General features: G+C 42.2%; 1 pseudogene; it reads left to right on the top strand.

Annotated features, from left to right (window-relative positions):
• The first annotated feature begins 20160 nt into the window (after positions 1-20160).
• On the top strand, positions 20161-25490 carry LOC121877985 (annotated as a pseudogene).
• Positions 25491-25774: the final 284 nt, after the last annotated feature.

Here is a 25774-nt window from a genome sequence, read left to right as displayed (position 1 = left end):
GCTGCCAAGCTCTTCAATAAACCGTTAATTATTATTATTATTATTATTTACACATACCGTAGAACAATTAGACGCATCGGACGTACTGTGGACGCATTGGACGTATTATGGATGTATTTGACGTACTGTAGACGCATTGGACGTACTGTGAACCCATTGGACGTACTGTCGACGCATTGGACGTATTCCTAAAGCATCGGATATATCATGGAGGTATAATAGGCGCTTATTGGAGTGGAGTAGTTAACAGTAATTAGTGTATCCATAATGAGTGGCTCCCGCATGATGCAGTTAACTCCTGACGGTCAGTTGTGGTGTGTGATTAATTAATTGAGGGAGGTGGTGGGCGGGTGTGATGAAGAGGGGGTGGAGGGAGGGCAGGAGGAGGAGGAAAGGCAGGGGATGGTGTTATGGAGGAGGGAGAGGGGAGGATGGTGTTATGGTGAAGGGAGAGGGGTAGGATGGTGTTATGGTGAAGAGAGAGTAGGATGGTGTTATGGTGAAGGAGATGGTGTTATGGTGAAGGGAGAGTAGGATGGTGTTATGGTGAAGGGAGGGGTAAGATGGTGTTATGGTGAAGGGAGGGTAGGATGGTGTTATGGTGAAGGAGAGGGTAGGATGGTGTTATGGTGAAGGGAGAGGGGTAGGATGGTGTTATGGTGAAGGAGAGGTGGGATGGTGTTATGGTGAAGGGAGAGGGTAAGATGGTGTTATGGTGAAGGGAGAGGGTAGGATGGTGTTATGGTGAAGGGAGAGGGTAGGATGGTGTTATGGGTGAAGGAGAGGGTAGGATGGTGTTATGGTGAAGGGAGAGGGGTAGGATGGTGTTATGGTGAAGAGGGATAGGATGGTGTTATAGTGAAGGGAGAGGGTAAGATGGTGTTATGGTGAAGGGAGAGGGGTAGGATGGTGTTATGGTGGAAGGAGAGGGTAGGATGGTGTTATGGTGAAGGGAGGGTAAGATGGTGTTATGGTGAAGGAGAGAGGGTAGGATGGTGTTATGGTGAAGGGAGAGGGTAGGATGGTGTTATGGTGAAGGGAGAGGGTAGGATGGTGTTATGGTGAAGGAGGGTAGGATGGTGTTATGGTGAAGCGAGAGGGGTAGGATGGTGTTATGGTGAAGGGAGAGGGGTAGGATGGTGTTATGGTGAAGGGAGAGGGTGGGATGGTGTTATGGTGAAGGGGGGGTAGGATGGTGTTATGGTGAAAGGGAGAGAGGAACAGTTTAGGTTAAAGAAACTTAACTTGCATTCCCTAGAAAGACGAAGAGTGCAGGGGAATATGATAGAAGTATTTAAGTGGGAAAAAGGAATCAATAAAGGGATATAGATAAAGTTATTATAATATCAGAGCAGGATAGGACCTGTAGCAACGGATTCAAGTTGATAAGTTTAGGTTTAGGAGGAGATAGGAAGAAACTGGTTCTACAAATAGGGTGGTGGACGAGTGGAACAAGCTTAGCAACTTTGTAGTAAGTAGGGAACTCTGAAAGTTTCAAAAGGATGATAGAGAGTGGTAGTAACTCTCTGACAGGAGGTGCCATGCACACTGCACAGGCCAACCGGCCTTTGCAGACTCCTTATGTTCTTATGTTAAGGTGAGGAGAAGAAGAGGGAGGTGATGTAAGACTTCAGTACTTACAAGTTTGTGGGAGGAAGTTTATCTCTCTCTCTCTCTCCCGGGGTCTTGAAAATACTAAGATGCTAAGTTTCACGTGTGTGTGTGTGTGTGTGTGTGTGTGTGTGTGTGTGTGTGTGTGTGTGTCCATTAGTAATGTCCTTCAATATATAGATTATTGGAAAGAGCCTCACGTGGCGGCTCACCTCTCATATTTACTATAAATATCGGAATATTATATGTGAAGAAAAAATATAATTCTCCATCATATTATCCTATAATGATATATAAAGCCTACAATAATTATTCACTAGTCATACGTGTTTGAAGTTGTTAGTATAGTTAACCCCTCAAATACTTCCTGAAAATTTTCGTTCTCTTTAAACCGGGAGAGTAACGTTTTCTTTGGCTTATACACAGACGACTGAACTCGGTAGGGAAGATTTTTTTTTTCTTTAGAGAACGTGCTCTTGCAGGCAAACTCACACTCAGCCGGGACACACGTACACATGAACAAACAGACTATGCGTAACACACACACCACACACACACACACACACACACACACACCCAGGTACGCATACACAACTGAAACATGAATATGAACACAAACACACGCAGGAACACACACGCTTTTGTTATCATCTTCCAACATAGATACAGTTCAACGACTATCAGATTTGACTGTTTTGCATCACACACACACACACACACACACACACACACACACAAATGCGTATGTACTCACGTTGCGGGCTTGTTGTTGCGTCGTTGTTGTTGTCGTTTATTCAATTAAGTCTCGCGCCTCTATAACTTGAAAGACAATAGTGCTCGATAGACCCTACTATTAATAAGCCTCAGTCATAAGAAGCTCCAGTTTTAAGCCTATTAAGACTGGGGCCCACTAGGACTGAGGTCAATGAGAACTGGGGTCTACTAGGACCTATTACATCTGGATTTCAATAACCGAGAAGCCAATTGAGTTTAGTTCCTAGTAGGTCTTTGGCCCATTAGATTTAGGGCCCATTAGGACTAGGATCCATTACTACCGGAGCCTATTAGAATTAGAATTAAACTACGGTCTATCATGACTAGGACCCATTAGCGCTAGGGCCTATTACCATTAGGGCCCATTTGTACTAATGCCCATTAGTAATAGGGCCCATTAAAACTAGGTTCCATTAGTACTTGTTCCCGTTAGTACTAGGGACCAATAGTACTCGGGTCCATTAAGACTGAGGGCCCACTTGGCTTTCAGCCGTACGCCGGATCCCTGAAAAACTGAGGTAAATCTCCACAAAATGTATATAAAACATCTTGTGCCCGCCTCGCCCGCCTCTAAAACTCCGGCAGCCCCTAAGTCCTTGAGTCGGTGGGCCTTAACAGGATACCTAGACAGTGACGTGGAGCAGAGAAGAAGAAGTAAGAGGAGGGAGAGGAAGTACAGGAAGGGATGATGGACGTGAGAGAGAGGATAGGAGGAAGGGAAGAGGAAGATAAGAGAGTGAGGGGTGGTGGTGAGATGGATGATGGAGGTGAGAGAGGAGGGTGAGGAAAAGGATGTGAGAAAAGGAAGGGATAGGCGAGAGGCGAGGGGGAGATGACGAAGGTAAGAGAGGAGAAGGAAGAAAGATGAATGAATAAGGCGATAGAGAAGGAGGAAGAGGATGAAGGGAATATGAAGGTAAAAGAGGAGGAGGAAGAGGAGGGAGGGAAAACGAAGATAAGAGGAAATGGGTGTAAGGCGTTGGAAAGAAGGAGAACGTGAGGGAGAAAGAGGTGGAGGAAATGAGGAAAAGGGAGGAGAAAAGAAAAGAAAGGAGGAAGAGGCATGAAAAAGAAAACGAAAAGAGTAGGAATAAGAAGATAATGAAATAGAATAAAGTAAAAGAGAAAAAAAATAAAACAAAGTAGACTTGATTGATGAGGAAACACAGATGTGAACATGAGGAAGAAGACAAAGAAAAAAACAAAACCACAACAACAACAACAACAACAACGTAATAATCCTAAACGAAAAATATAATTAGTAATATTGGACCCAAACATAATAAGGTGATTCAGGTATAATATCTTTATGTTATTTATAAATTTCTAGCTAAACTTCCATTGATTTGTTGATTTATAAAGTAATTTAATTTAATATGGATAATTATAAAGCTGGTGCCCGTGAGGTGTTCAGGAATAGACTGCAGTATTATAAGACTGTCAGCGAGCGTCTGGTAATGGTGGCTATCAGAAAGAGGTTTGATCATATCTAGATTAAAGAATATAGACAGAGAGGCGAAAATCCTTAGTTTTTTAACAGTGTTCTGAACTTTCGCCTGTTGGGGGGAATAGCGTGTTATTGTAATTATTAAACAGAATGAAAGAAACACTAATAAATGATGATGATAAAAATAACAGTAGTAGTAGTAGTAGTAGTAGTAGTAGTAGTAGTAGTAGTACTGCTGCTGCTGCTTCTATTATTATATTATACTTATTATTATTATTATTATTATTATTAATAATAATAATGACAATAACAATAATAATAATACCCTCTCTGGACTGTGAACAAACTAATGAATGCAATCTATCTCCAACACAACTACCAAACACTCTCCAACACAACTACTAAACACTCTCCAACACAACTACCAAACACTCTCCAACACAACAACCAAACACTCTCCAACACAACTGCCAAAGACTCTCCAACACAACTACTAAACACTCCCAACACAACTACCAAATACTCTCAACACAACTACCAAACACTCTCCAATACAACTACCAAACACTCTGCAACACAACTACCTAACACTCTCCAACACAACTAACAAACACTCAACACAACTACCAAACACTCTCCAACACAACTACAAACACTCTGCAAGACAACTGCCAAACACTCTCAACACAACTACAAAGTCTCTCAACACAACTCCAAACACTCTGCAACACAACTACCAAACACTCTCCAACACAACTACTAAAACACTCCCAACACAACTACCAAACACTCTCCAACACAACTACCAAACACTCTCCAACACAACTGCCAAACACTCTCCAACACAACTACCAAACACTCCAACACAACTACCAAACACTCTCCAACACAACTACCAAACTCTCTCCAATACAACTACCAAACACTCTCCAACACAACTACCAAACACTCTCCAACACAACCAACAAACAAACACTCTCCAACGCAACTAACAAACACTCTCCAACACAACTACCAAACACTCTACAACACAAACCAAACACACTCCAACACAACTACCAAAACACTATCCAACACAACAACCAAACACTCTCCAACACAGCTACCAAACACTCCAACACAACTACCAAACACTCTCCAACACAACAACCAAACACTCCCCAACGCAACTACCAAACACTCTCCCACAACTGCAACACAACTGCACTCCAACACAACTACCAAACACTCTCCAACACAACAACCAAACACTCCCCAACGCAACTACCAAACCTCCCCAACACAACTGCCTAACACTCTCCAACACAACTACCAAACACACTCCAACACAACTTCTCCAACACAACTACCAAACACTCTCCAACACAACTACCAAACACTCTCCAACACAACTACCAAACATTCTCCAACACAACTACCAAACACTCTGCAACACACTACCAAACACCTCCAACACAACTACCAAACACTCTCCAACACACCTACCAAACACTCTCCAACACAACTAACACAACTACCAAACACACTCCAACACAACCACCAAACTCCCCAACACAACTACCAAACACTCACACTAACACTCCAACACAACTACCAAACCTCCTCCAACACAGCACAAACAACTACCAAACACTCTCCAACACAGCTACCAAACACTCTCCAACACAACTACCAAACACTCTCCAACACAACTACGCCAAACACTCTCCAACACCAAACACTCCAACACAACTACCAAACACCTCCAACACAACTACTAAACACTCTCCAACACAACTACCAAACACTCCAACACAACTACCAAACACTCCCCAACACAACTACTAAACACCTCCAACACAACTACCAAACACTCTCCAACACAACTACCAAACACTCCCAACACAACTACTAAACACTCCAACACAACTACCAAACACTCTCCAACACAATTACCAATTTGTGGGAGACGGAACAGGTAAACGAGAAGACGCAGAGAATCAAAGGGAATTCTAATTTCAGACATTGTGTCTAATGAAAAGGTTCTGAAGTGAAATTAAAATACTTATATGTGGAGGACCTGCGCTGGGTGTGTGTGTGTGTGTGTGTGTGTGTGTGTGTGTGTGTGTGCGTGTGCGCGTGCGCGCTTAGGGGTCATAATGGGCTCTTGCTTCAAAATGCTGGGTCACTTGCCTCATAGTGGGGTCACTCGTTTCACAGTGGGTCTCTCGCCTCACAGTGGGTCACTCGTTTCACAGTGGGTCTCTCGCCTCACAGTGGGTCACTCACATCACCGTGGGTCTCACATCACAGTGGGTCTGACATCACCGTGGGTCTGATATCACCGTGGCCTGACATCACTGTGAGTCACCCATCACAGGGTTTCACATCACCGTGAGTCACTCACATCACAGTGGGTCTGACATCACAGTGGGTCACTCACATCACAGTGGGTTTCACATCACCGTGGGTCACTCGCCTCACAGCATCGCGGTGAGGAGAGGAACAGCGAGAGTTGAGGTAAAGTTTACATTTGTTTTGCGGAAGAAAATTATTGAACTGTGGTCGGTTTCTTATATACCTTCCCTTACCTTACCTTACCTTACCTTACCTTACCTTACCTTACCTTACCTTACCCTTACCTTGCCTTGCCTTGCCCATTGCCTTGCCTTACCTTGCCTTGCCTTGCCTTGCCTTGCCTTGCTACCTACCTTACCTTACCTTACCTTACCTTACCTTACCTTACCTTACCTTTGGGTGTATCATTAAGCGACCATTATCTTTGTTACCCATATGTTAGGTATATTCATCGTTGGTGCTCTTGAACAGAAAAATTCGCCCAGGATCTGAGGCAGATTACATTACTAAGATGTGAAGGTAGAGGCTCAGGCTCCCTCAGAAGGCTACCGGTCGTGCACTGTACCTTACTAAACATAACTCAGTGTACTGTACCTCACTAAACATTGAGGACTGTCGAGTATAAATATTTAATATTCAGCATAATTTGTGGTGTGTGTGTGTGTGTGTGTGTGTGTGTGTGTGTGTGTGTGTGTGTGTCCGCTGCCTTAATGGTCCGTCAGGGTTTTTCTTGTTAGGACCATAAAACCTTCCTGCAGCAGTCATATCTAGGCGGGGTAAGACACGCGTACCTGTGTGGTAGATATACTGTACCCGCGTGCCATGATTACAAACACTCAGTAACTGTAATTTGTAATACCATCGTTGTAATTTGTTTTCAGAAAGTCATTCACATTAATTAACGCTTATAACCTTTTTTCTGAGGTGGTATAACCAGTTAATCCACGTGACGTCATACACCAATTATATTACCACATTAGTCGGTCGAGGTCCAGGAAGTGGTATACTGTACAGCTTTTATTACACTGCCTCTCTACTGTTTCATATATTCTCAAGTTGTTCCTAATATCTTCGTCACATGTGTTTGTGTTGTGGCAATTTTGGGCATTGGCCCTTTTTGCACTCGGCCAGAGATGTACCCGAATATACAGTGTCGGGCAGCAGTGTTAATAACCCTATTATTTTATTGTTATCTATTTTATTATTAGATTTTATTGTTATTAATCCTATTGATGTAATTATTATTATTATTATTATTATTATTATTATTATTATCATTATTATTATTATTTTTATTATTATCACAGTATCATTATCATTTTCCCATTTAAAAAAAAAATCCAAAAGCCCACAAAAAAACAAAACGAGAGAAAGAAAGGGACTCAAGTACTGCACTGTACATAAGCTGCGTTAGTGGGGAGTGCTCGACCCACTCTGGTCTCGGGGTCGGTATACAGTGAAGGAGTTACCTGTTTTGTGTGTGTGTGTGTGTGTGTGTGTGTGTAGGGGGGGAAGGGAAAGGGGGAGAAGTGAAGGGTAAGGGTGAATGGGAGCGGGAGAGAGAGAGGGGTGGATGAAGGGATGAAAGAGAGTGGGGGAGAGAATGAGAGGTGGAGGAAAGTGAGGTGTGGGTGAGGGAGATAGTAGGGAGAGAGGGAAGGAGTGGAGAATGAAGTTGAAGAAGCAAGGAAGATGAAGGAAGGAGGGAAATAGGCGAGGAGGGCGTTGAAAAAAAAGGAGGAAGGAAGGAAGAGAAAGAGGGTAAGGGAATGAGAGAGGAATGGAAGGTAATTGAAGAAGAGGAGGGAAAGAAAAAGGAAGGGGGAAGGTAAAAGAAAGGGAAGGAGAAGGGGAGTGGAGGAAGGGCGAAGAAATAATTATTCGTTTCCTTTCGTTTTGTAGCGTCTCATTCTCGATCCTCCTCCTCCTCTTCCAAGCTTGACGGAGGGTCCCAAACACCACTGAATATTTATATCCGGTATTTTTGGGGAGGTAAAATATTTAATGTATATACATTATGACTCCTTTTTGAACAGTGTGTGTGTGTGTGTGTGTGTGTGTGTGTGTGTGTGTGTGTGTGCGGCGCAACTACCGGGAATCTCGCTTTTGTCCGTAGCTGGCAAGATTATTGCCCGAGTCCTCCTAAACAGACTTCTGAGGCGGATAATTTCCTCCCAGAATCTTTTTAATTGTTATTACGGGATTAGCCCACCTGGGCACAGGTCAGTGATCCACATCAGCGCTTGGGATGAAAATGTAATAATAATAATAATAATAATAATACGTAATAATAATAATAATAATAATAATAATAATAATAATAATAATAATAATAATAATAATAATAATGAATAAAAATAAATAATTATTAATACAAAATAAAATTATTAAATAAAAATATAAAATAATAATATAATACAAAAAAATAATAATGATTATAATAATAATAGTATTATTATTATTAATAGATGACCATAGATAAAGAAAAAAAGAAAAAAAAGATCAATAGTGAGAAACGATATATGTATGTTGTGTTCACAAAGTAAGAGAAACAATTGAGACCCTGCAATTGTGTGTAAATGAGGCAGAAAGTCAGATCAGCAACCTGGGACTTGGTTACAGTTTTCGTGATGCCATATGGCAGCAGGGTCTACCATTAGACAACACATTATGCTTCCAATATCTTCCCAGGTGGTAGTACCTCCCTGTTTGATTGCTGCCCACCAGATACAGGTAAAGTGCAGAGAACAGCATCGGCCTAACCATGGCCTTTGACTCGGCTCAACAGTGAAACACTTCTGGCGGACCTTCAGTCGTTTTGGCTGCCCACCAAAATTCATTGCCATTGTGAGTCAACTCCATAATTGCATGAACGGCAGTGTCCTGCACAATGGCACCCAGTTTGAGTTCTTCCCCATCCAAACTGGGGTAAGACAAGGATGTGTTCTGGCACCAACTCTCTTTTCCATTTTCTTGGCTCTCTTCCTTACTCGTGCCAGTGCCAATTTAATCGGCGGGGTGGACATCCAGTACCGGATGAAGGGACTTTTGAACATAAGACGACTCCAGGCAGGAACAAAGGTGTCGGCCGCTTCCATCACTGAACTACAGTATACAGACGACCTTGGCCTTGAGGTGAATGTACGTAACACTCAGATTCTCTTTCAGCCTGTCCCTGGTTCAAACACACCTCCACCATCCATCCATCTTAACGGTACTACCCTCTCTAATGTTACTCACTTTCAGTATCTCGGCCCCCAACTGTCCATCACCGCGGACATCGATGAAGAGATTCAATGTCGGATCAAATGCGCATCTCAAGCCTTTGACAAACTCCATACCCGTGTCTTCAGCTGTGGGGAGCTGATATTATCTACAAAATTACACGTATATTGAGCAGTGGTTTTCCCCACCCTGCTGTTTGGCAGCAAGACATGGGTCACATACAGGGGACATCTGAAGGCACTTGAAAATTTCACAAATGTAGTCTCCCAGTTCGCTGGGAAGACAAGAGAACAAATGCCACTATTCTTGCTGACACCAACTGTAGGGGCATCGAGGCTACTATTATCCATGAAAACTATGTTAAACTGGCTGGTACCCGCATGGACGACAGTAGACTCTCAAAGTAGCTACTTTACAGCCGCCTAACGAATGGTAAACGTAACGCTGGTGGACAACGAAAAAGGTATAAGGGTAGTCCTAAGACAAACCTGAAAAAGAGCCAATTCGACCTCCTCAATTGGGAGACGATCACTCCACACCGTAACGCTTGGAGGAGCTCCACGCGAGAATGTGTCAATACTTTCGTATTAGTCCGACTGCATGCCGAGGCAGACGAGCGCCAGCGCCGGAAAGACGCTGCCGCCACCCCTGTGGATGACCCTGCCGATCTCCTATCGGCCTTTCAAGTCACCTCAGAGCTCACCAACGAAGGTGAAATCCTCAATAACTCATATCCTTGTATCATAGCTGGATGGTCGTCATACTCGATTACAAGTGACAGAAAGGTAGTGTGTGTGTGTGTGTGTGTGTGTGTGTGTGTGTGTGTGTGTGTGTGTTTGTCGCTCTGTATATACCGTATACCAAACTATCTGTGAGGTTGATAAATAACCCACAATAACATCCAACAACAGACCTGGTCTTCGTGTTGAGGGGTGACAAGGACTGAGTTCTTGCTTTATATGAAATTAACTCCGACTTGTAATATGGAGATTAATCCAATGATTGCGGCTTATGATGTGACAGATTGCCAGAGTGATCGGGAAGTCCGTCTGCATCTGCGGTAATCAAGAATATAGATATATCCCTTATTTTACGGTTCACATCTATGATGTTACTTATCTTGTTCTACTTACAGAAAATATTATAAATAATCAAAAGTAAATGTTGGAAATGGATACCATCTATATTTACTGTAAGTTAGACTCGTTCGCATTTTTAATTTATTTTATTCATTTATCTTAGAGGTTAGGTTAGGTTAGGTTATTCCCATGGAGACTGTATCATATATAATGTTCGTTTAAACAGAATAAACATATGACAGTTAGGGAAGGGACCAGATGGGACCACACCTGAGACACCAGCAGGTTCTAAAAAACAATTAGTGAAGAGTGAGTCACACACCTGGCGGGGAGATGACTTAGGCTCACCAGAGGGGAAGGTGAGTCTAGGCGGGTCAATACTGCTACCCTCTTGTTGCCCTCCTTCACCACCTGTTCTCCCTCCTTGTTAGTTCTCTCCTCTCCTCTCCTCTTTTCTCTTCTTTTTCTTCTCTCTTCTCCTCTTTTATCTTCTTTTTCTTCTCTTCTCTTCTCTTCTCTTCTCTTCTCTTCTCTTCTCTTCTCTTCTCTTCTCTTCTCTTCTCTTCTCTTCTCTTCTCTTCTCTTCTCTTCTCTTCTCTTCTCTTCTCTTCTCTTCTCTTCTCTATTCAACTACATTATTGAGCCAGAAGGTTTCCCAAGGACACATTAGACAGGATACATTTAGGCAGTACATGATACATACAGGCAGTACTGAATACATAAAGATAGTGAGATAGAGATAGATAAAGGAGTAAAGATAGTGAGACACACGATATTTATCCATAATTGTCAAAGTTTCTCACTATCTTTCTCAATATTCATATTTACCAATTTCATTATTTCTCAGTTGTTTTCATTAATTCTCATCATTTCTCACTATTTCTCAATATTTCTCACTATTTCTCACCATTTATCATTATTTCTTACTATTTCTCACACGGTCTCATTAGTTCTCACTATTTTTCACAAAATCTCATTATTTCTCACCATTTCTCACCATTCATTATTTCTCACTATTTCTCACAATCTAATTATTTCTCACCATTTCTCATTATTTCTCACTATTTCTCACACTCATTATTTCTCACCATTTCTCACCATTCTCATTTTTTCTCACTATTTCTCACAAAATCTCTATTTCTCATCATTTCTCATTATTTCTCACTACTCACAAAATCTCTATTTCTCATCATTTCTCATTATTTCTCACTATTTCTCACAAAATCTCTTTGTCTCACCATTTCTCATTATTTCTCACGATTTCTCACACTCATTATTTCTCACCATTTCTCACCATTCTCATTTTTTCTCACTATTTCTCACAAAATCTCATTATATCACCATTTTTCACCATTTCTCATTATTATTCACTATTTCTCACAAAATCTCTTTATTTCTCACCATTTCTCACCATTTCTCACCATTTCTCACCATTTCTCACTATTTATCACAAAATCTCTTTATTTCTTACCATTTCTCTCTAAATCTCATTATTTCTTACAAAGTCTCATTATTTCTCAGTATTTGTAATAGAAGGAGCCTGATCTTACAACTACTGCTACTTTAATTAAACGGCGTCAATGCTTGGAGATAAAGAACGGCGATCAGAATTAACACGAAAGAAAACATTAAACTCAGAACCACAATGAAACCTCTATATAACGAACTACATCGAGAGTAAAGTCCGTTATATCGAGGGTCTGCTTTAAATGAATCCTCCATCTAACGAATTCCGGTATATAGAGGGTTTTTTTCTGTATGGTTTGTTATTACAATTTCAAACTTAGTGAACGTAATATGGTTCCCGTTGGTAACTCTTTAGCCAATGGTCCAATTGTTATGTACCAGTAAGTGCGGACGACTTCGAACGCCTATTTAAACCATTGTTAGACCATAGACCTCAGAGGATTAAGCCATCGTCCTCGAAGGATTAAACCATAGGCCTCAAAGGGTTAAACCATAGGCCTCAAAGGGTTAAACCATAGGCCTCAAAGTGTTAAACCATAGACCTCAGAGGATTAAGCCATCGTCCTCGAAGGGTTAAACCATAGGCCTCAAAGAGTTAAACCATAGGCCTCAAAGGGTTAAACCATAGGCCTCAAAGGGTTAATAGGTATAATTATATTTGTAGTGATATTCTGAATTGTAGTCTAGGTTACATTATTTTCTTGAATTATATATATTTGGCAATCATCCTAGAGGGAGGCTGCAACCCCTCCCTGTGACTTGAGAGAGAGAGAGAGAGAGAGAGAGAGAGAGAGAGAGAGAGAGAGAGAGAGAGTAGAAGGCTACTTTCATCTTGCTCTGTTGATTCCTCCCCTTAGCACGGAACGGAAAGAACAAAAAAATATCGATGCTGAAATCTGGCCCCAGTAGCTATCAGAGCCACGGGTGTTGTTATAGAGGTGTCACTGAATCACTTAACTCTATAAACACTGAAACACTTGGCGCTATAAACACTGAAACACTTGACTCTATAAACACTGAAACACTTGGCTCTATAAACACTGAAACACTTGGCGCTATAAACACTGAAACACTTGGCTCTATAAACACTGAAACACTTGGCTCTATAAACATTGAAACACTTGGCTCTATAAACATTGAATCACTTGACTCTATAAACACTGAAACACTTGGCTCTATAAGCACTGAAACACTTGGCTCTATAAACGACACTGAAACACTTGGCTCTATAAACACTGAATCACTTGACTCTATAAACACTGAAACACTTGGCTCTATAAACATTGAAACACTTGACTCTATAAACACTGAAACACTTGACTCTATAAACACTGAAACACTTGGCTCTATAAACACTGAAACACTTGGCGCTATAAACACTGAAACACTTGGCTCTATAAACACTGAAACACTTGGCTCTATAAACAGTGAAACACTTGGCTCTATAAACACTGAAACACTTGGCGCTATAAACACTGAAACACTTGGCGCTATAAACAATGAAACACTTGGCTCTATAAACACTGAAACACTTGGCGCTATAAACAATGAAACACTTGGCTCTATAAACACTGAAACACTTGGCGCTATAAACACTGAATCACTTGGCTCTATAAACACTGAAACACTTGGCTCTATAAACACTGAAACACTTGGCTCTATAAACACTGAAACACTTGGCTCTATAAACACTGAAACACTTGGCTCTATAAACACTGAAACACTTGGCTCTATAAACACTGAAACACTTGGCTCTATAAACACTGAAACAGCCCTATAAACACTGAAACACTTGACTCTATAAACACTGAAACACTTGGCTCTATAAACACTGAAACACTTGGCTCAATAAACACTGAAACACTTGCTCTATAAACACTGAAACACTTGGCTCTATAAACAATGAAACACTTGGCGCTATAAACACTGAAACACTTGGCTCTATAACACTGAAACACTTGGCTCTGTAAACAATGAAACACTTGGCGCTATAAACACTGAAACATCTCTATAAACACTGAAACACTCTATAAACACTGAAACACTTGGCTGTAAAACAATGAAACACTTGGCTCTATAAACACTGAAACACTTGGCTAACATAAACATGCTTTATAAACACTGAAACACTTGGCTCTTAAACACTGAACACTTGGCGCTATAAATAAACACTTATAAACACTGAAACACTTGGCTCTATAAACACTGAAACACTTGGCTCTATAAACACTGAAACACTTGGCTCTATAAACACTGAAACACTTGGCTCTATAAACACTGAAACACTTGGCCTATAAACACTGAAACACTTGGCTCTATAAACATTGAAACACTTGGCTCTATAAACACTGAAACACTTGGCTCTATAAACACTGAAACACTTGGCTCTATAAACACTGAAACACTTGGCTCTATAAACACTGAAACATTTCGCTATAAACACTGGAAACACTTGGCTCTATAAACACTGAAACACTTGGCTCTATAAACACTGAAACACTTGGCGCTATAAACACTGAAACACTTGGCTCTATAAACACTGAAACACTTGGCTCTATAAACACTGAAACACTTGGCTCTATAAACACTGAAACACTTGGCGCTATAAACACTGAAACACTTGGCTCTATAAACACTGAAACACTTGGCTCTATAAACAATGAAACACTTGGCTATAAACACTGAAACACTTGGCTCTATAAACACTGAAACACTTGGCTCTATAAACACTGAAACACTTGACTCATAAACACTGAAACACTTGGCTCTATAAACACTGAAACACTTGGCTCTATAAACACTGAAACACTTGGCTCTATAAACACTGAAACACGGCGCTATAAACACTGAAACACTTGGCCCTATAAACACTGGAAACACTTGGCGCTATAAACACTGGAAACACTTGGCTCTATAAACACTGAAACACTGGCTCTATAAACACTGAAACACTTGGCTCTATAAACACTGAAACACTTGCGCTATATACAATGAAACACTTGGCTCTATAAACACTGAAACACTTGGCTCATAAACAATGGCTCTATAAACACTGAAACACAACACTAAACCTCTATAAACACTGAAACACTGGCTACCGGTCTATAAACACTGAAACACTTGGCTCTATAAACACTGAAACACTTGGCTCTATAAACACTGAAACACGGCGCTATAAACACTGAAACACTCTACTCTATAAACACTGAAACACTTGGCTCTATAAACACTGAAACACTTGCCTATAAACACTGAAACACTTGGCTCTATAAACACTGAAACACTTGGGTCTATAAACACTGAAACACTGGCTTAAACACTGAAACACGGCTCTATAAACACTGAAACACTTGGCTCTATAAACACTGAAACACTTGGCTCTATAAACACTGAAACACTTGGCTCTATAAACACTGAAACACTTGGCGCTATAAACACGAAACACTTCCTATAAACACTGAAACACTGGCCTATAAACACTGAAACACTTGGCTCTATAAACACTACACTGAAACCGCTATAAACACTGAAACACTTGGGCTCGAATACACAGGTCAACATTTAGTTTCTCTTAATAAAGACTTAAAAAACTAATGAACAAATGTTTGACCTAACCTAACCTAACCTAACCTAACCTAACCTAACTCACTTGACCTAAAAATGACCAGAATGGCGACATAACTACACTAAGATTCTTAAAGCAGTAAATTGGCATATGAAGTGATTAGTGATGGTTGTCATCTTGAAAATTTTTACTCGCATCAATATCCGCATCAATATCCGCGTCTGCAACATGACGAGAACTTGGGATTTTCTTAATATTTCTTTAATATAAATACTTTATCACACACACACACACACACACACGGTAATATATCTAAACTTGTATACGTGTAGAGAGGTTAAACGTGACGTCATAATACCAGTCACCAAGCTGTTGTTGTGGACGGTGAGATAAAATCTACTCATATTAATCAAGGCTAAAGTTTATCCCAGACGAATTATGGACATATTTTACCCTGTGTATAACTCATGTTTCGTAACCTCATCTTACCTTGTGCAGTGTGAAAAGTATAAAGGTAATTATTGTCTCTATACAGGATAATGAATGAATGAAGTTACGTTATGTTCCAATGTTTGTTATTTTATCCTAAATATTCCATTATAACTACACTGTTACCTTCATATCTACTATGTATGGTTTTATCTTTGTCTTCTACCATTTTCTTCACCATTTTTTATCATCTATGAAATGAAAAATTCCAACAGAGTAAAGTGATGAGTAAATAACGCAAGTTGTGGTTCAGTTCAGCGTCGACCAACCAGCACTACATGCGACCCCTAGGAAGCGTTGTAGTGCAGTGTAAATAAAATAATAATAATAATAATAATAATAATAATAATAATAATAATAATAATAATGATAATAGGTAGTATTATATTGCATGTGGGATTGTACTGTGTGTGGGTCTGTACAGTGTGGGTCTGTACCAGTGTGACTGCACAGTGTGGGTCTGTACAGAGTTTGTGAGTCTGGTACAGTGTGTGGGTCTGTACAGTGTGTGGGTCTGTACAGTGTGTGGGACTGTACAGTGTGTGGGTCTGTACAGTGTGTGGGTCTGTATAGTGTGTGGGTCTGTACAGTGTGTGGGTCTGTACAGTGTGTGTGGTCTGTACAGTGTGTGGGTCTGTACAGTGTTTGTGGGATTGTACTGTGTGTGGTCTGTACAGTGTTTGGGACTGTACTGTGTGTGGGTCTGTACAGTGTTTGTGGGTCTGTACAGTGTGTGGGACTGTACAGTGTGTGGGACTGTACAGTGTGTGGGTCTGTACAATATGTGGGTCAGTGTATTCAGAGCTTTCTTCTATATAGTGATCTTTTGTTTACCTTTGTACCTGGTGGACGTAATCAGATGGTGGTGCTTATTGAAGATTACCTGTGTGTTCCTGCATATCTCTGTGCAGGTGATGCAGTCCAGTCATAATTAACAAAGGTGTCTGCAAACCTCTCGTACCTCTTGTGATGTGTACAAAGAATGTAGGAAAAATGGCGTTAGGAAAATATGACACAGGAAAAAAAGGGATAACCATCGAACTAGGAAAAAATGACATTAATTTTTATTGACATGTAGCTAAAAAAATTTAACATTTGTTACTGAAACTTACTTAAGAGTTATATCAACGTCATAACATAAAACATTTATTACTTATAACTAAAACAATCTACCGTTTGTTAGTGAAACCTCGTACATAAATGAATTACAAAATTTTAAATTTCACATTGCATATTATTGTTTAAGATTAGCAACGAATGTTATAGCCAGCGCCTTGCAAAAACTCTTGGACTGACTAGCGACCAGCTTGGAGGGTCCTGGCAGAGGGTCTTCAGCCTTGGGTGGAGGTTCTTGTAAACTCATTTTTGGCGCTTCCTGGGTGGCTTACCACGAGCTTCTTTGATGATTTGAGATGAAACAACAGCATGGTCAGCTTGGATCCACTGGATCAGATGAAGGATGGCAAGCCCACAACCTGGTAGTAGAGGAAGTAAAGAATGCTTTGACAGGAATGAGGGTTAGTTACAAGACTAACGGGGTCATCCTAAAACTATATCTCGCGCGTGTGAGACCTCACTTGGATTACACAGTTCAGTTCTGGTCTCCGTACTACATAATGGATATAGAATCCCTAGAAAGAATTCAGAGGAGAATGACAAGACTAATCCCGGGTATTAGGAACCTTGAGTACAGAGACAGGTTAAAGCATCTTAACCTGCACTCCCTCGAGAGACGTAGAGTGAGGGGCGATATGATCGAGATGTATAAATGGAAGTCAGGGCTAAACAAAGGTGATATAACAAGTTACCAATCATCATCATTAACTCTAATACGCTGGATAGCTCGTTAGCCTGTTTGTGGTTCGTGATCTTAAAGTGAAATTTGTTGTGCCATTTTTTCCTAGTATGAAAATTGTGCCATTTTTCCTGTGCCATTTTTCCGAGTACCGTATACAAACCCTCAAGATATCATAAACACACACACACACACACACACATGCTGACACGGACATAAAATAAGATGGAACCACAATTGTTCCACAGCTTGATATAATTATTTATGTATTTCATTTTATTTTGCTGTCAGTGTTGGAGTGTGGCGCCTGTGTCACGCGTCTTACAGTGTGGCGAGCCTCGTCATCCAAACTTAAACACTAAAATATGTTTTTCTTTTCATGCACCATTTGAAGGAGGTGAGTATAGTGAGTTCTACGGCACTAAAGGCTTTTACACGAAGCTCCGTCATGTGATTATAGTTGTTGGTGATAATGGTTATGTCTGCTAAGGCTTCAGAACGAGGTGTCTACATCATATCTTTCTCTTTTTCTTGCACTATTAAGGAGGTGAGTAATAAATGCGGTTGTGATAAGTAACAAAGGCTTGTACCGACACATATGGCTTATTTCTTTTATTATCTGCCTGGTGGATTATGTCTACAACAGCCTCAGCTGCTTCATGTGGCAGGTCATCATGGCTAACCTCTAGGATGTAAATTAAACCCAATATTTTTTTTTTTTATGCTTGATAAGTATTTTGTCTTTTGACGATGATGAGTTAAGAGGCATATGTCTTGTAGTGGCTGACGGTTATGGCTGGCTGACTGGCTGGCCTCACTTGTTTATTTCGCCTTGATAATTATGACTTTATCAGGGTAGGCTCTCAAGTGGGCCTACGTCATATGTCTGGTGATTATGGCTACAACAGCGAAGGAACATAAGTATACCGTTTTCTTATACTCGGCAGTGTTCATGAAGATTATGCTGAGTATTGTCTGAAATACATTACTATCAATAACATAATATATACAGTTCATATATACTTTATAATATATACGTTTGCTTAATAAATTGTCGAATGATCAACTAATTTTAGGTACATTTACTTGTCTTCTTGGCGCAGGTACAGTAATTAATTCCCACCTGGTGACAGTATCATACAGGTGGTGCCTTTACCTAGTACACATTCAGGTATAAACTACAGGTACAGTAAGTTTCATGTATAGTTACAGTATCATACAGGTGGTGCCTTAACTTTACTGTGACGTAGTACATATGTTGAAAGGAGACCAAAATAAATAATAAATATAAAAAATGAATAAGAACGAAGAGAAGACTAAAAATTGCGTTGGATTAGAATAAAGAACAGATAACAATCTTTTTATTTTGTGTTTAGGGAACGTGTTGGAGTGTTTTTAATGGGTAATGGAATAATGGGCTTTAGTGAGCAAAGCTGTTAGGCTCATTTAGGTGGGGTTATCATGCAAAATGGTAATGACATTTTTACGATGAACGAAGAATAAAGTTAGTGATTATATGAATGAGACAAAAAGGGGAGGAAGTATAGGAGATAAGGACATGGAGAAGTAGAGGAGAGGGACGGAGGGAAGGAGGTGATAAGGAGGGAGGGAAGCAGAGGAGATAAGGGGAGGAGGGAAGATAGAGATAAGGACATGGAGGAAGTAGAGATAAGGAGGAGGAAGTAGAGGAGATAAGGAGGGAGGGAAGTAGAGGAGAAAGGGACGGAGGGAAGTAGAGGAGATGGGGAGGGAGGAAGTAGAGGAGATAAGGGAGGGAGGGAAGTAGAGGAGATAAGGACATGGAGGGAAGTAGAGGAGATAAGGGGAGGGAGGGAAGCAGAGGAGATAAGGACATGGAGGGAAGTAGAGAGATAAGGGGACTGGAGATGAGATAAGGGAGGGAAGTAGAGGAGATAAGAGGAGGGAGGGAAGTAGAGATAAGGACATGGAGGAAGTAGGGAGATAAGGACGGAGGGAAGTAGAGGAGATAAGGGGAGGGAGGGAGAGATAAGGACATGGAGGGAAGAGAGGAGACAAGGGGAGGGAGGGAAGTAGAGGAGATAAGGACATGGAGGGAAGTAGGAGGAGATAAGGGGACGGAGGAAGTAGAGGAGATAAGGTAAAGAGGAAGCAGAGGAGAGATAAGAGGAGGGGAGGGAAGAGGAGACAAGGACATGGAGGAAGTAGGGGAGATAAGGGGAGGGAGGGAAGAGAGGAGATAAGGGAGAGAGGGAAGCAGAGAGATAAGGGGACGGAGGGAAGTAGAGGAGATAAGGGGAGGGAGGGAAGGAGAGACAGGGAGGGAGCAGAGGAGATAAGGGAGGGGAGGGAGCAGAGGAGATAAGGGGAGGGAGGAAGTAGAGGAGATAAGGGACAGAGGGAAGTAGAGGAGGAGATAAGGAGGAGGGAAGTAGAGGACAAGGGAGGGAGGGAAGTAGAGGAGATAAGGAAGGAGGAAGAGAGACAAGGACATGAGGGAAGAGAGATAAACAGGAGGGAAGTAGAGGAGATAAGGGAGGGAGGGAAGTAGAGGAGATAAGGACATGGAGGGAAGTAGAGGAGATAAGGGAGGAGGGAAGTAGAGGAGATAAGGAGAGAGGAAGTAGAGGGGAGATAAGGACATGGAGGGAAAGTAGAGGAGATAAGGACATGGAGGGAAGTAGAGGAGATAAGGAGCGAGGGAAGTAGAGGAGATATGAATGGAGGAAGAGAGGAGATAAGTGAGGGAGGAAGCAGAGAGACAGGGAGAGAGGGAAGTAGAGGGATAAGGAGGAGGGAAGTAGAGGAGATAAGAGGGAGGGAAGTAGAGGAGATAAGGGGAGGAGGGAAGTAGAGGAGAGGAGGGAGGAGGGAAGCAGAGGAGATAAGGGGACAGAGGGAAGTAGGAGGAGATAAAGGGGAGGAAGTAGAGGAGACAAGGGGAGGAGGGAAGTAGAGGAGATACACAGGGAAGTAGAGAGATAAGGGGTAAAGGAGGGAAGCAGAGGAGATAAGGACAGGGAGGAAGTAGAGGATAAGGACAGGAGGGAAGTGGAGGATAAGGACAGGAGGTAGAGGAGATAAGGACAGGAAGTAGAGGAGATAAGGACAGGAAGTAGAGGAGATAAGGACAGGGAGGAAGTGGAGGATAAGGACAGGTAGTAGAGGAGATGAGGAAGCAGAGGAAGTAGAGGAGATAAAACAGGGAATTAGAAGAGATAAGAACAGGGAAGTGGAGAGAGATGAGAGACAGGGAAGTAGAGGAAGAGAGGAGATAAAACAGGAATTAGAGGAGATAAGAACAGGGAAGTAGAGGATAAGGACAGGGAAGTAGAGAGGATAAGGACAGGGAAGTAGAGGAGAGGAGACAGGGAAGTAGAGGAATAGAGGAGATAAAAAGAGGAAGTAGAGGAGATAAGAACAGGGAAGTAGAGGAGATAGGAACAGGGAAGTAGAGAGGACAGGGAAGTAGAGGAGATATGAACAGGGAAGTAGAGGAGATAAGGACAGGGAAGTAGAGGAGAACAAGGGAAGTAGAGGAGATAAGGACAGGAAGAGAGGAAGTAGAGGGGAAGAAGGGGGAAGTAGAGTAGATGAAGAACAGGGAAGTAGAGGAGATAAGAACAGGAAGTAGAGGAGATAAGAACAGGGAAGTAGAGGAGATAAGGACAGGGAAGTAGAGGAAGTAGAGAGATAAGAACATGAGTAGAGGAGATAAGAATAGGGAAGTAGAGGAGATAAGAATAGGGAAGTAGAGGAGATAAGGAGAGAAGAGGAGAAGGGAAGTAGAGGAAGTAGAGGAGATAAGAACAGGGAAGTAGAGGAGATGAGGACAGGAAGAGAGGAAGTAGAGGAGATAAGGAACAGGAAGTAGAGGAGATGAGGACAGGGAAGAGAGGAAGTAGAGGAGATAAGAACAGGAAGTAGAGGAGATAAGAACAGGGAAGTAGAGGAGATAAGAAGGAAGTAGAGGAGATAAGGAACAGGGCAGAGGAGATAAGGGACAGAGGAAGTAGAGGATGAGGAACAGGGAAGTAGAGAAGCAGAGGAGATAAAAACAGGGAAGTAGAGGAGATAATGAATAGGAGGAAGTAGAGGAGACAAGGAACAGGGAAGTAGAGATGAGGACAGGGAAGAGAGGAAGTAGAGGAGATAAGAACAGGGAAGCAGAGGAGACAAGAACACAGAGGAGAGAAGAACAAAAGAGATGAACAGGGCAGAGGAGATAGACAGGAAGTAGAGAGATGAGGACAGGGGAAGAGAGAAGCAGAGAGATAAACAGGGAAGCAGAGGAGAGACAGGGAAGAGAGGAGATAAGAACAGGGAAGTAGAGAGGAGATAGGACAGGAAGTAGAGAGATAAGGACAGGGAAGTAGAGAGAGATAAGGACAGGGAATAGAGGAAGTAGAGAGATAAGAACAGGGAAGTAGAGAGATAAGACAGGGAAGCAGAGGAAGTAGAGGACAGGAAGTAGAGAAAGAGAGGAGATAAGAAACATGGAAGAGAGGAGATATGGACAGGGAAGTAGGGAGTTAAGGTCAGGAAGAGAGGATAAGGACAGGGAAGCAGAGGAACAGAGAGTGGAAGTAGAGAGAAATGAGGAAGCAGAGAAAAGGACAGAAGTAGCATAACAGGAAGTAGAGGAGATAAGGACAAAGAGGAAGAGAGGACAGGAAGTAGAGGAAGAGAGAGAAAGACATGGAAGCAGAGGAGACAAGACAGGAAGTCGAGGAGAAGAGGAAGTAGAGCGAGAGGACAGAAGGAGGAAGAGAGGCAAGGACAGGGAAGTAGGGAAGAGAGGAGATAAGACAGGAAGAAAAGAAATAAAGTAAGAACATGGAAGCAGAGGAGACAAGGACAGGGAAGTAGAGGAGATAAGGACAGGGAAGTCGAGGAGATAAGGAGGGAAGTAGAGGAAGTAGAGAGATAAGAACATGGAAGAAAGAGGAGATAAGGACAGGGAAGTAGAGAGACAAGGACAGGGAAGAGAGATAAGGACAGGGAAGCAGAGGAAGTAGAGACAGGAAGTAGAGGAAGTAGAGGAGATAAGAACATGGAAGCAGAGGAGAAAGGACAGGAAGTCGAGGAGATAAGGACAGGGAAGCAGAGGAAGTAGAGGACAGGGAAGTAGAGGAAGTAGAGGAGATAAGCGACAGGAAGTAGGAAGTAGAGGAGACAAGGACAGGGAAGTAGGAAGGAGGAGATAAGAACATGGAAGAGAGATAACAAGGAAGCAGAGGAGAAGGACAGGAAGTAGAGGAATAGAGGACAGAAGTAGAGGAGAGAGGAGATAAGAACATGGAAGCAGAGGAGATAAGGACAGAAGTAAATAAGACAGAAGAGAGATAAGGACAGAAGAGAGGAGATAAGACAGGAAGCAGAGGAGAAAGACAGGGAAGTAGAGGAGATAAAGACAGAAGTAAGGAGAACGAGGGAAGTAGAGGAGATAAGGAGGAAGCAGAGGAGATAAGGACAGGGAAGTAGAGGAAGCAGAGGAGATAAGACAAAAGGAAGTAGAGGAGATAAGAACATGGAAGCAGAGGAGATAAGGACAGGGAAGCAGAGGAGATATGACAGGAAGCTAGAGGAGATATGACAGGGAAGAGAGAAGGTAGAGGACAGGGAAGAGAGAAGCAGAGGAGATAAGAACATGAAGCAGAGGAGATAAGGACAGGAAGTAGAGAGATAAGGACGAATAGAGGAGAAAGACAAAGTAGAGGAGATATGACAGGGAAGCAGAGGAGATACAGAAGCAGAGATAGACAGGAAGCAGAGTAGATAGGACAGGGAATTAGAGGAGATAAGACAGGAAGTAGAGGAGATAAGGACAGGAAGAAAGGGAAATAGAGGAGATAAGGACAGGGAAGCAGAGGAGATAAGGGAAGTGTAAAATAGAGGAGATATGACAGGAAGAAGAGGAGATAAGACAGGAAGTAGAGGAGAAGGACAGGGAAGAAAAATAGAGGAGATAAACAGGAAGTAGAGGAGATAAGGACAGGGAAGTAGGGAAATAGAGAGATAAGGACAGGAAGCAGAGAGATAAGGACAGGAAGTAGAGGAGATAACAGGAAGTAAAATAGAGGAGATAAGGACAGGAAGTAGAGGAAGGAGGACAAAGTAGAGGAAGTAAGAGATAAGAACATGGAAGCAGAGGAGATATGACAGGGAAGCAGAGGAGATAAGGACAGGGAAGCAGAGAAGTAGAGGAGATAAGAACATGGAAGCAGAGAGATAAGACAGGAAGTAGAGGAGACAAGAACAGGGAAGTAGAGGAGATAAGACAGAAGTAGAGGAGATAAGAACAGGGAAGTAGAGGAGATAAGACAGGGAAGTAGAGGAGATAAGGACAGGGAAGCAGAGGAGATAAGAACAGAAGAGAGAGATATGACAGGGAAGCAGAGGAGATAAGACAGAAGTAGAGGAAGAGAGGACAGGAAGTAGGGAAGTAGAGAGATAAGAACATGGAAGCAGAGGAGATAAGGACAGGGCAGAGGAGATAAGGACAGGGAAGTATAGAGATAAGACAGGGAAGAAAGGACAGAAGTAGAGGAGATAAGGACAGGGAAGTAGAGGAGATAAGACAGGGAAGTAGATGAGATAAGGACAGGGAAGAGGAGATAAGGAAGGAAGTAGGGAAGTAGAGGAGATAAGAACATGGAAGCAGAGGAGATAAGGACAGGGAAGTAGAGAGATAAGGACAGAAGTAGAGGAGAGACAGGGAATAAAGTAGAGGATAAGACAAAGCAGAGGAGATAAGGACAGGGAAGCAGAGGAGATACAGGAAGTAGAGGAGATAAGACAGGGAAGTAGAGGAGATAAGGACAGGGAAGAGAGGAGATAAGGACAGGGAAGTAGAGGAGATAAGGACAGGAAGTAGAGGAGATAAGGACAGGGAAGTAGAGGAGATAAGGACAGGGAAGTAGAGGAGATAAGGACAGAAGAGAGGAGACAAGGACAGGAAGCAGAGGAGATATGACAGGAAGTAGAGGAGATAAGGACAGGGAAGAAGAGGAGATAAGGACAGGGGAAGGTAGAGGAGATAAGGGACAGGGAAGTAGAGGAGATAAGGACAGGGAGGAAGTAGAGGAGATAAGGACAGGGAAGCAGAGGAGATAGGACAGGGAAGTAGAGGAGATAAGGACAGGGAAGTAGAGGAGATAAGGACAGGGAAGTAGAGGAGATAAGGACAGGGAAGAGAGGAGAAGACAGGGAAGAGAGGAGATAGACAGGGAAGTAGAGGAAGTAGAGGACAGGAAGTAGAGGAGATAAGGACAGGGAAGTAAAGGAAGAGAGGACAGGGAAGAGGGAAGGAAAGAGGAGATAAGAAATATGGAAGCAGAGGAGAAAGGACAGGGAAGCAGAGAGATAAGGACAGGAAGTAGAGGAGATAAGGACAGGGAAGAGAGGAAGTAGAGGAGATAAGAACAGGAAGCAGAGGAGATAAGGACAGGGAAGTAGAGATAAGACAGGGAAGTAGAGGAGATAAGGACAGGGAAGTAGAGGAGATAAGGACAGGGAAGTAGAGGAGATAAGGACAGGGAAGTAGAGGAGATAAGGACAGGGAAGTAGAGGAAGTAGAGGAGATAAGAACATGGAAGCAGAGGAGATAAGGACAGAAGTAGAGGAGATAAGGACAGGGAAGTAGAGGAGAATGACAGGAAGAGAGGAAGAGAGGAGTAAGAGTGGAAGCAGAGAGACAAGAACAGGAAGCAGAGGAGATAAGGACAGGGAAGTAGAGGAGATATGACAGGGAAGTAGAGGAGATAAGGACAGGGAAGAGAGGAGATAAGGACAGGGAAGTAGAGAAGAAGGACAGGGAAGTAGTGGGAAGTAGAGGAGATAAGAACATGGAAGAAGGGAGATAAGACAGGGAAGTAGAGGAAGTAGAGGAGATAAGAACATGGGAAGCAGAGGAGATAAGGACAGGGTAGAGGAGTAAGGACAGGAAGTAGAGGAGATAAGGACAGGAAGTAGAGGAGATAGGACAGGGAAGTAGAGGAGATAAG

The sequence above is a fragment of the Homarus americanus genome, unplaced genomic scaffold (assembly GCF_018991925.1).
Source record: "Homarus americanus isolate GMGI-L3 unplaced genomic scaffold, GMGI_Hamer_2.0 scaffold8578, whole genome shotgun sequence".
NCBI lineage: Eukaryota > Metazoa > Arthropoda > Malacostraca > Decapoda > Nephropidae > Homarus > Homarus americanus.
This window is presented reverse-complemented; position numbering and strand designations above follow the sequence as displayed.